The sequence below is a fragment of the Euprymna scolopes genome, unplaced genomic scaffold (genome assembly GCF_053919585.1).
Source record: "Euprymna scolopes isolate OS-2025 unplaced genomic scaffold, ASM5391958v1 sca22, whole genome shotgun sequence".
Classification (NCBI taxonomy): domain Eukaryota; kingdom Metazoa; phylum Mollusca; class Cephalopoda; order Sepiida; family Sepiolidae; genus Euprymna; species Euprymna scolopes.
This window is the reverse complement of record NW_027633236.1, coordinates 50,001-60,000: the sequence shown is the minus strand read 5'-3', so window position 1 is coordinate 60,000 and position 10,000 is coordinate 50,001. Positions and strand designations below refer to the sequence as shown.

Here is a 10,000-nt window from a genome sequence, read left to right as displayed (position 1 = left end):
GACAGCACCCCCATCCAACTAAGGGGTGTCCCCCGGGGGCCAGGGGGACCTCGTCCAGGTCGGCCGGGCGCTTCCAGACGCCTACCGACACCGGTCAGGTCGGCGAGGCTCCCGGCGGCCCCGAGCGGGACCACAGGTTGCGGAAGGCGTCCAAGTGAGCGGCGGCGACGCCAGGAGGCCCCCGGGGTCGACTCCGCGGCCCCCGGGTCGGTGTGCGGGCCTCCAGAGCTCGATAAAGTAGTGGTGTCGCTAGCGGTCGAGAAGGCACTTTTCGACGCCTACTGCCACCCCCACATGGCGGTAGGCGCAAAACTGGAAAATCGCCGACCAGAAATGTCGCTTCGTATAATCGACGTTTTTTTTGACCACCATTTTCAGGTGTCGGAGGTGGGTCTGGACGAATACCAACACCATTTCTGGGGTTTCACAACCGCCCGGCTTCTCCGACATATGTTGGAAAGGAGTAGCGATCGAGCGAAGGGGGCTGTCGGTAGGCGGCCGCGGGTTGCATGTGTGCCCGGGACAGCACCCCCATCCAACTAAGGGGTGTCCCCCGGGGGCCAGGGGGACCTCGTCCAGGTCGGCCGGGCGCTTCCAGACGCCTACCGACACCGGTCAGGTCGGCGAGGCTCCCGGCGGCCCCGAGCGGGACCACAGGTTGCGGAAGGCGTCCAAGTGAGCGGCGGCGACGCCAGGAGGCCCCCGGGGTCGACTCCGCGGCCCCCGGGTCGGTGTGCGGGCCTCCAGAGCTCGATAAAGTAGTGGTGTCGCTAGCGGTCGAGAAGGCACTTTTCGACGCCTACTGCCACCCCCACATGGCGGTAGGCGCAAAACTGGAAAATCGCCGACCAGAAATGTCGCTTCGTATAATCGACGTTTTTTTTGACCACCATTTTCAGGTGTCGGAGGTGGGTCTGGACGAATACCAACACCATTTCTGGGGTTTCACAACCGCCCGGCTTCTCCGACATATGTTGGAAAGGAGTAGCGATCGAGCGAAGGGGGCTGTCGGTAGGCGGCCGCGGGTTGCATGTGTGCCCGGGACAGCACCCCCATCCAACTAAGGGGTGTCCCCCGGGGGCCAGGGGGACCTCGTCCAGGTCGGCCGGGCGCTTCCAGACGCCTACCGACACCGGTCAGGTCGGCGAGGCTCCCGGCGGCCCCGAGCGGGACCACAGGTTGCGGAAGGCGTCCAAGTGAGCGGCGGCGACGCCAGGAGGCCCCCGGGGTCGACTCCGCGGCCCCCGGGTCGGTGTGCGGGCCTCCAGAGCTCGATAAAGTAGTGGTGTCGCTAGCGGTCGAGAAGGCACTTTTCGACGCCTACTGCCACCCCCACATGGCGGTAGGTGTAAAATCGGAATAGACCGGACCAGGAATGTCGAGGGGGAAAAAAATGACAAAGTCCTGGTGTGCCTAGGCGTCGAGAAGGCACTTTGCGACGCCTACCGACATCCCCATGTGGCAGTAGGCGTAAAACTGGAAAATCGCCGACCAGAAATGTCGCTTCGTATAATCGACGTTTTTTTTGACCACCATTTTCAGGTGTCGGAGGTGGGTCTGGACGAATACCAACACCATTTCTGGGGTTTTCCAGTTTGAAAGTTTTATAAAACATGTTCGGTAGGAAGCACACTTTGGTGTGTCGGTTCGTCGGAGCAGCGACTCTTTGCCTCGTGGTGGTCCGGAACGTCTCTACGGGCTTGTCGCAAAGGCGTCAGAAAGTGGCATCTCCGCCGCCTAGGGCTGTCACCGTTATCGCTGTCGCCGCGCTCCAACTTGTTTTGATCCGCCGCCTTCGTTCCTGCCAACCGTGCGCCCGCTCATCGTCGTTAGGTTATAATACGTGGTACGTGTGTGTGCTTCTCCGTGGACCTAGGGCTGCTCGACGTGTCGAACGATATGTTGGAACAACTAACGGCTCCTTTTCCTGGTTCCATAGTCGTCGTGGTACTACCCGCGTCGTCAGCCATATCTATGTCCACCATGTTTAGCCGATACGTTTGCTGCAGCTTCTGCTTCCGCCTCAGCGTTCGCCGCTCTCAGCCGCCGCTGTTGTTGCTGCCGTTCTGCCATTCAACCACTACCTGCGAATCTTTCGATGATCGGCCGAACGACCCATCGCTGTGCGACCGATAAATCCTCCGGATTAGGGAGAAACGCCGCCGCTCTCTGCCGCCGTCGAACGGAAAAACGTACATTGTAACGAACGAACGAACGAACGAACGAATTAACGAACGAGCGAACAAACAAACAAAAATAGCCGCGGGGGATGCACTATGTAGATCCTGATCCCCTTGTAACCATACGTACGTTGTTCGATGCTCTCCCGTCCTGGAAGTCGCCGCAGCAAACAGGAGGATGAGCAGCAGCAGGCGCCGCCGCCGTAACCGCCGCCTGCCTGCCGCCTCCTACTCCTGTCAGCGTCCGATCTCACAGCCGTGTGAACGTTCGCTGACACCCGATTTCTTTCCGTCTGGCAAAACCTTGGACGTCCCGCTCGCGGTACACGTGCTGCAGCGACTTCTCGTCCGACAACGCATAAGCGTCGACGTCTGCCGCCGCATCTTCTGATACGTGGACGGTGATAGCGCTAGTCCCTTCTTGCGCCACCTCCACCTTTGTTAGCGCCAAAGAAGATCGATCGAGCAGTCGTGGTCGCAGTCGATTAACCCGTTTTCACCGTCCGCAGTTCCCAAGCCGCCGATCAAGTCGTTGCTCTTCTTGTTCGTTCTTCCCATACCGTCGATTTGCACGGCTGCCGGATGAGCCATCCTCTGTCCGGCGAAGCGCTCACGTCAGTGATCGATACTTGCACCGACAGTCCTCCCGCTCGCGACTCGGTGCTCGAATCGGACTCGTTCGTTTTTATCTCGATGCGATTGTGAAAAGGGGGACCGGTCGTCAATGTCGTGTGTGTCGACGATGTTGTTCGCCCGGTCCGCCGCGTTGTTGTCGTTTTTTTTTTTTTTTTTTTTTTTCCCCTAACGTTCGCCGTCGCACGGACGAAAGGGTGAGAAAAAAAAAAAAAAGCTCGAAAAAGCCGCCCAAAAAAATCGGACCGAGGAGCCGCTTGCGAGAACGCGCCATGTGCACGTTGTCTCTCCTCGGTTTTCCGAGCACGAACACGACGCCGGTCGGTCGGTCGGTCGACGAAGGCGACGACGAAGGTGACGGGAAAATTTACGCCGCCGCTGCCCTGGTCCAGCTCCTCCCCGATGACGGCTGTGATGTTGACGTTGACGTTGGCGACGACGACGACGACGACGGAGACGACGACGACGACGAGACGGCATCGATGGCGACCACGATGACGACGACCTCGACGAGTTCAGTCTGCACCTTGACCTCCGATGTCCGTGTGCACTGCCGTCGTGCTGTTTGTCGTTTGTCGTATGTATCGCTGTCAAGGGTGCCGTTGTCGTTGTTGTTGTCGACGTTGTTGCTTGCTCTCTCGTCTCGGTCGGTTGGTACGTTGATGACGACGACGACGACGAAGACGACGACGACGACGACGAGACGGCATCGATGGCGACCACGATGACGACGACCTCGACGATTCCAGTCTGCACCTTGACCTCCGATGTCGTCCGTGTGCACTGCCGTCGTGCTGTTTGTCGTTTGTCGTATGTATCGCTGTCAAGGGTGCCGTTGTCGATGTTGTTGTTGTCGACGCTGTCGTCTGTTCTCTCTTCTCGGCCGGCTGTGACGTGGACGTTGACGACGACGACGACGAGACGGAATCGATGGCGACCACGATGACGACGACCTCGGCGAGTTCAGTCTGCACCTTGACCCTCGATGTCCGTGTGCACTGCCGTCGTGCTGCTTGTCGTTTGTCGTATGTATCGCTGTCAAGGGTGCCGTTGTCGTTGTTGTTGTCGACGTTGGTCGCTTTCGTTCTTTGAGTCTCGGTCTCGGTCCAAGTCAGGGGAGAAACAAAAAAGAGGCCATCAGCGCGGGCAGCGCGCTTCTTCTGACGGCGAACCCCCTCGAAAAATAAATAAACACGTGCCCGTCGTTGTAGTTGTCTGTCTTATGTCGGTCGGTCGGTCGCGGTCGGTCTGTCGTTCTGTCGAAACAAAGTCCCAAATTCCAACGATACCTGGTTGATCCTGCCAGTAGTCATATGCTTGTCTCAAAGCTTAAGCCATGCAAGTGTAAGTTCACGCCACGCATTAGAACGGGCGAAACCGCGAATGGCTCAGGAACCGGACCTAATCCTCGGGACCGTATTCCTCCTCGGAGGCGATGGATAACTGTGGCAATTCTAGAGCTAATACATGTGACACAGGCCGCGATCGGTCGGCGCGCCGTCGTCGCCACGCCTCGCGCGCTGGCACCCGCGTCGGCCGTTCCGGGTCGCGGCGCTACATATTAGACTGAGACCGATGCGCGTCATTCCGTCCTCCCGTCGTCGGCGTTCCCGCTCGCGGGTCCGTTCGGTGGCGGGGCTCATAGGGCGGCGCGCTCCGCTTTGGTGACTCTGGATAACTCACTGGTCGATCGCACGAGCTTTCACGCCCGGCGACGGGTCTCTCGAGGGTCCGCCCTATCAACTGTCGACGGTCGGTTAAGTGCCTACCGTGGTTACTACGGGTAACGGGGAATCGGGGTTCGATTCCGGAGAGGGAGCATGCGAAACGGCTACCACATCCAAGGAAGGCAGCAGGCGCGCAAATTACCCACTCCCGGCACGGGGAGGTAGTGACGAAAAATAACGACGCGGGACTCTGTCGAGGCCCCGCGATCGGAATGAGTACACTTCAAATCCGTTAACGAGGACCAACCGGAGGGCAAGTCTGGTGCCAGCAGCCGCGGTAATTCCAGCTCCGGTAGCGTATATTAAAGTTGTTGCGGTTAAAAAGCTCGTAGTCCGAACTCGGGTTCGTGGTCGCGCAAGCGGCCCCGGGGCGGCGGCGCCATCGTCCGTCGTTGACTTTGGTCGTCCGTTCGCATTCCCGGCCCTTTCCGCCGGTGTCAACCGCTAGCATACCCGCCACGCGGTCCTGCCGGCGAGGTGGACGAGGAGGTCGTGATCGGGATCCGGGAAAAAAAAAACAAGTGGTCGTCGGTTCGGTTCCGGGAGTAGTCTAACGGGGGGGTGCTACGTGTGTGTGTTTGGGTGCGTTCATTCGCATCCCCGCACTCTGACCCCCGCGCTTCTCTCCCTCTCCCTTTCCGCGCGTTCCTCTTTTTTTTTGAACCCCCCGGTCCGCTCCGAGTCCCTGCTTCGTGTCTTGTCTGCGCGCGTGTTGCGGTCGGCGGTTTCTCCTCCAAGGGTGCTCTTAACCGAGTGTCCGCGGCGGCCGGTACGTTCACTTTGAAAAAATTAGAGTGCTCAGAGCGGGCTGTTCAAGCTTGCATACGATAAGCATGGAATGATGGAAGAGGGCCTCGTCTACGTCTGTCGGTCTCCGTCTACGGCGAGGCAATGATCGAAGGGAGCGGTCGGGGCCACTCGTATTGCGACGTTAGAGGTGAAATTCTTGGATCGTCGCAAGACGAACTGCAGCGATGGCGTGTGGCAAGCACGTTTTCCTCGATCAAGAGCGAAAGTCGGAGGTTCGAAGACGATCAGATACCGTCGTAGTTCCGACCGTAAACGATGCCGACCGGCGATCCGCCGGCGTTCGCTTCCATGACCCGGCGGGTAGCCTGCGGGAAACCAGAGTTCGGTTCCGGGGGGAGTATGGTTGCAAAGCTGAAACTTAAAGGAATTGACGGAAGGGCACCACCAGGAGTGGAGCCTGCGGCTTAATTTGACTCAACACGGGAAAACTCACCCGGTCCGGACACCGGTAGGATTGACAGATCGATAGCTCTTTCTCGATTCGGTGGGTGGTGGTGCATGGCCGTTCTTAGTTGGTGGAGCGATCCGTCTGGTTGATTCCGATAACGAACGAGACTCCGGCCTGCTAACTAGTGCGCCGATGTCAGTGATTTTTACGGCGGGCTCGGCGTCCTCCGTGGCGCTCGGGTCCGGGTCGGTTTTCTCACGCACTTCTTAGAGGGACGGGTGGCAGAAAGCCACACGAGGCGGAGCGATAACAGGTCTGTGATGCCCTTAGATGTCCGGGGCCGCACGCGCGCTACACTGGAGGTATCAGCGGGGACTTCGCCCCGGCCCGAGAGGGTTGGGAAACCTCTGAACCACCTCCCGTGATAGGGATCGGGGCCTGTAACCAACCCCGTGAACGAGGAATTCCCGGTAGGCGCGGGTCAACAGCCCGCGTCGATCACGTCCCTGCCCTTTGTACACACCGCCCGTCGCTACTACCGATCGAACGGTCCGGTGAGGTCCTCGGATCTGGCCGACGACGCCGCCGGGCAGTGCGCGACGTGTCCGTCACGACACTCGTGCATCTACGCCTCGGCGTTCGATGCCTGGAGAAGACGACCGAACCCGATCGTTTAGAGGAAGTAAAAGTCGTAACAAGGTTTCCGTAGGTGAACCTGCGGAAGGATCATTACCGTTTTCCCGTTCGAGACTGGTTTGTTGTTTTCCGGCCTACCTCCTCTGTCTGTCGGCGTCAACGCCTCGAATGCGCGCAAACAAACCTATAAAAGGCGGAGCGAGAGATAGATTTGTGGTGACGCGGAGGTTTTTAAAGCCCCAGCTCTTCTTGCTTGCTTCCGCGTCTTACCACCTGTTTGTTTTTTCGCCCACCGCAAGTGATGGCCGCTTCTTCTTTGCCTTGTCGCCGCTTTATCGTTTTTTTTGTTTTTTTGCAGCCGCTGTGCCACCGCCGCTAGCTAAAAAAACAAACTACTCGCGACATTGCAATGCCGTCACGCCTCCTCGCACAGACCTCCTCGCACACTACTAAATCTATATAAACAAAAACTAATATAAAAAAACCAAGTGCTGAACCCTGGACGGGGGATCACTCGGCTCGTCCGTCGATGAAGAGCGCGGCCAGCCGCGATAACTGATGCGAATTGCAGGACTCAGTGAACATCGACACCTCGAACGCACATTGCGGCCCCGAGATCCCTTGTCTCGGGGCCACGTCCGGTCGAGAGGCGGAACGTTACATGTCTTTCTCCGTTAACGAAACGACATCTTGCCGTCCCCGTGCCCGCCCGGTCCTCGGCACGGTGGTAACCGGGACGTCGCAGGAGCGAGTGACGAGGGGGAAGAAAAATAAAAAAAGAATTGACTCCTTTCAATGTCTTTTTTTTTTTTAAAACCCTCTCCGGCCTCCTCCTTCGTCTCCCGCTGGCAGACCGCGGAGTCTTTTCCCTTTTCGACCGCGTGAAGAAACACTGTGGAGGAGGAGCAGGAGGAGTCTGTCCGAAAGCAGCCGAAGGGAGACCAAAAAAAAAGTACCGACCTAACCGACTGCCGACGTAAGCGCCGCCTGCTCGTCTCGCTCTCTGCCTCATGAAGGTGTCTCTCAGCGACGCCTCGAGCAGCGCGACGAGCACGGCCGTCGCACCGTAAAAAGGTGGCCGCGTCGTAGGCAACGCAACGTCGGATGGGGAGGACCCACGCTTTTTTTTAATTGTTGGCTTCTTCATTTTCGGTCGGACGGGCGCTATATCGGCCAGCCGTCGTCACACGGAGGGTACCGATCGAGATTCCTCTCCTCCAAACACCACACTCTACTAAAAACCGCCGCCCTCGGCTCGGACGAGACGACCCGCTGAACTTAAGCATATCGCTAAGCGGAGGAAAAGAAACCAACCGGGATTCCCTTAGTAACGGCGAGTGAACCGGGAGAAGCCCAACGCCGAATCCCGTCGCAAGTTAAAGGCTTCGGGACGTGTGGCGCATGGGTCGAAGGCAGCCGTTCGTTTTCGTCTCGCATAGTTCGGAGTTCCCTCGATCGGGGCCGCCCGCGGCGGGTGCCAGGCCCATTCGGTGCGGACGGCGAGCGACGGCCTTCGATCCGAGAGTCGGGTTGCTTGGGAACGCAGCCCAAATCGGGTGGTAAGCTCCATCCAAGGCTAAATACCGGGACGAGTCCGATAGTCGACAAGTACCGTGAGGGAAAGTTGAAAAGAACTTTGGAGAGAGAGTTCAAGAGAACGTGAAACCGCCCAGGGGTAAACGGGTGGGACCGCTCACCGCGATCGCGGGGGGACTCAGTCCGGTGCTGCCTAGGCTCGAGCCCAAACTCGATGTGTGTTCTTGAAAGAGAGGCCGTCGCGGCACAGGTCGTCGTTCGTCGTGTCCGCGGGGGACTCGTTCCCCGCGGTTCCAGCTTTTGTGCCCGCGTCGCCGACGAAGGAGACGGGCCGCGTGGATAGCGGGAAGGGAAACGTGGTGACGACCGCGGCGTCGGTAGGTGGCTGCGTCGGTTGGCTGCGACGGAGGGGACTCGTCCTCTCGATCGCTGCTGCCGCCGGGCCCTAACCCGCCGCATCCGTCGCCGCCGCTTCTTCTTTCCTCCTGCTCCCTCCGCGCGCGACTCCGCTGCACCCGTCCCCTTCATCATCGCTCGGCGTAATCATGGCGCGGGCGCTTCGGCGCGACCTCCGCGCGGCCGGCACCGGACGCACTTCCCCTCCGGTCCGTCGTCGCGACCCGTTCCCGGCGTGCAGGTCGAACACGCGGGTTTTTTTCCGTAGGCGGCAGGCGTTTCATCACCCTGAAAACCCCCGTCTTCCCACCTTGTGAAGTCGGGGGCCACCGGCCGTCGGGCCCGCGAACGTAACTGCCCCTTTCTGCCGGGAACGGAGGAAATCTGACACGATCCGTTACACGTGGCGAGCCGGTCCGTTTTGATCCCGCCGGAAGTCGCGTGCGGGCGACGCACTCTGTGTGTCGCTCCTTAGGCGCCCCACCGTCTCGGGCGCGTGCGCGATGAGAGGCGGGATAGGACTGGCGCGGCCTCGCCGTCACGCACCTCGCCGACGTTTCGGGTTCTTGTCGGGGGCAACCCCGCCCGCGCCCGTTTCCGTTTCCGGAGAGGTCGCTCGGCGACGCTTTTTTACTCGAGCCGCCCGCCACCCCGGGTCAGCGACGTGCATCGGCAACCCACCCGACCCGTCTTGAAACACGGACCGAGGAGTCCTGGCCGTTCGCGAGTCGTAGGGGCCACCTCTGACTAACCCCGAAGGCGAAGCGAAAGCGAGAGAGCGTGTAGGAGGGCGTCGATCGGGAGAGGTGTCGTGGCAAAGTCGTCCGGGGGTCGTCGGGGGGTGTCGTCGGTCTCGTGCCGTCGTCTTCTCCTCGCCTCACCCGCCTCCGAGCCGTGCCCGATCCCGCCGGCGCGGCGTTTTCGGCCTTCCGCCGTCGCTGCTGCGGTGCCCGCAACTTTTCCTTTTTTCTCTCTTCCCGAGAGAGATAGGAGAGGGAAGGCTCGTGGCTGACGTGCGGTTGTTTTTCCCTCCTCCCCGAGAGGGGACCGGCGCATCATCCAAAAAGGGGAATTGCCGGGCGCCAGCTTCCATATCCTCCTTCCGCCCATCGGTGAGATCCCGCGGCTTGAACTAGTCCTATTTTGTCGTCGAGTTTAGGCGCTGCGCGCGGGCGCATCACCCCCGGGTCGGTTTCCCCTTTTTCCGAGTACGACTCGGCCGACTCTGGCGTAGCGAGCGACCAGGGACCCGAAAGATGGCGATCCACGCCCGGTCGGGATGAAGCCAGAGGAAACTCTGGTGGAAGTCCGAAGCGCCTCTGACGTGCAAATCGATCGTCGGAACCGGGTGTAGGGGCGAAAGACCAATCGAGCCGTCTAGTAGCTGGTTCCCTCCGAAGTTTCCCTCAGGATAGCTGGCGCTCGATCGTCGCAATTCCATCCGGTAAAGCGAACGATTGGAGGCCCCGGGGCCGTTCACGGCCTCGACCTACTCTCGAACTCGGAACGGGTGGAACGGGCCGACTCTCCCGAACGACGGAGCCGACCCATCCGGCCGCCGCCGCCAGCACGCTTCGCTGGGCGGTTGGTCACCTCGAATGCGAGTGCCAAGTGGGCCACTTTTGGTAAGCAGAACTGGCGCTGTGGGATGAACCAAACGTCCGGCTAAGGTGCCTAACGCGACGCCCATGAGA

At 60.0% G+C, this 10,000-nt stretch overlaps 2 non-coding genes and 1 pseudogene across 2 annotated transcripts in view; all 3 read left to right on the top strand.

Moving 5' to 3' along the window:
- The first annotated feature begins 4,099 nt into the window (after positions 1-4,099).
- LOC145273913 (small subunit ribosomal RNA) lies at positions 4,100-6,470 on the top strand (annotated as a pseudogene).
- Positions 6,471-6,868: 398 nt separating this feature from the next.
- Positions 6,869-7,026, top strand: LOC145273878 (5.8S ribosomal RNA). The gene has a single exon (XR_013866538.1). It is a non-coding gene; the product is annotated as a 5.8S ribosomal RNA (ribosomal RNA).
- Positions 7,027-7,619: 593 nt separating this feature from the next.
- Positions 7,620-10,000, top strand: part of LOC145273926 (large subunit ribosomal RNA) — a 5,724-nt gene continuing 3,343 nt past the window's right edge. Inside the window, exon 1 of the ribosomal RNA XR_013866562.1 lies at positions 7,620-10,000. This exon is cut by the window's right edge and continues 3,343 nt beyond it. This is a non-coding gene — a ribosomal RNA (large subunit ribosomal RNA).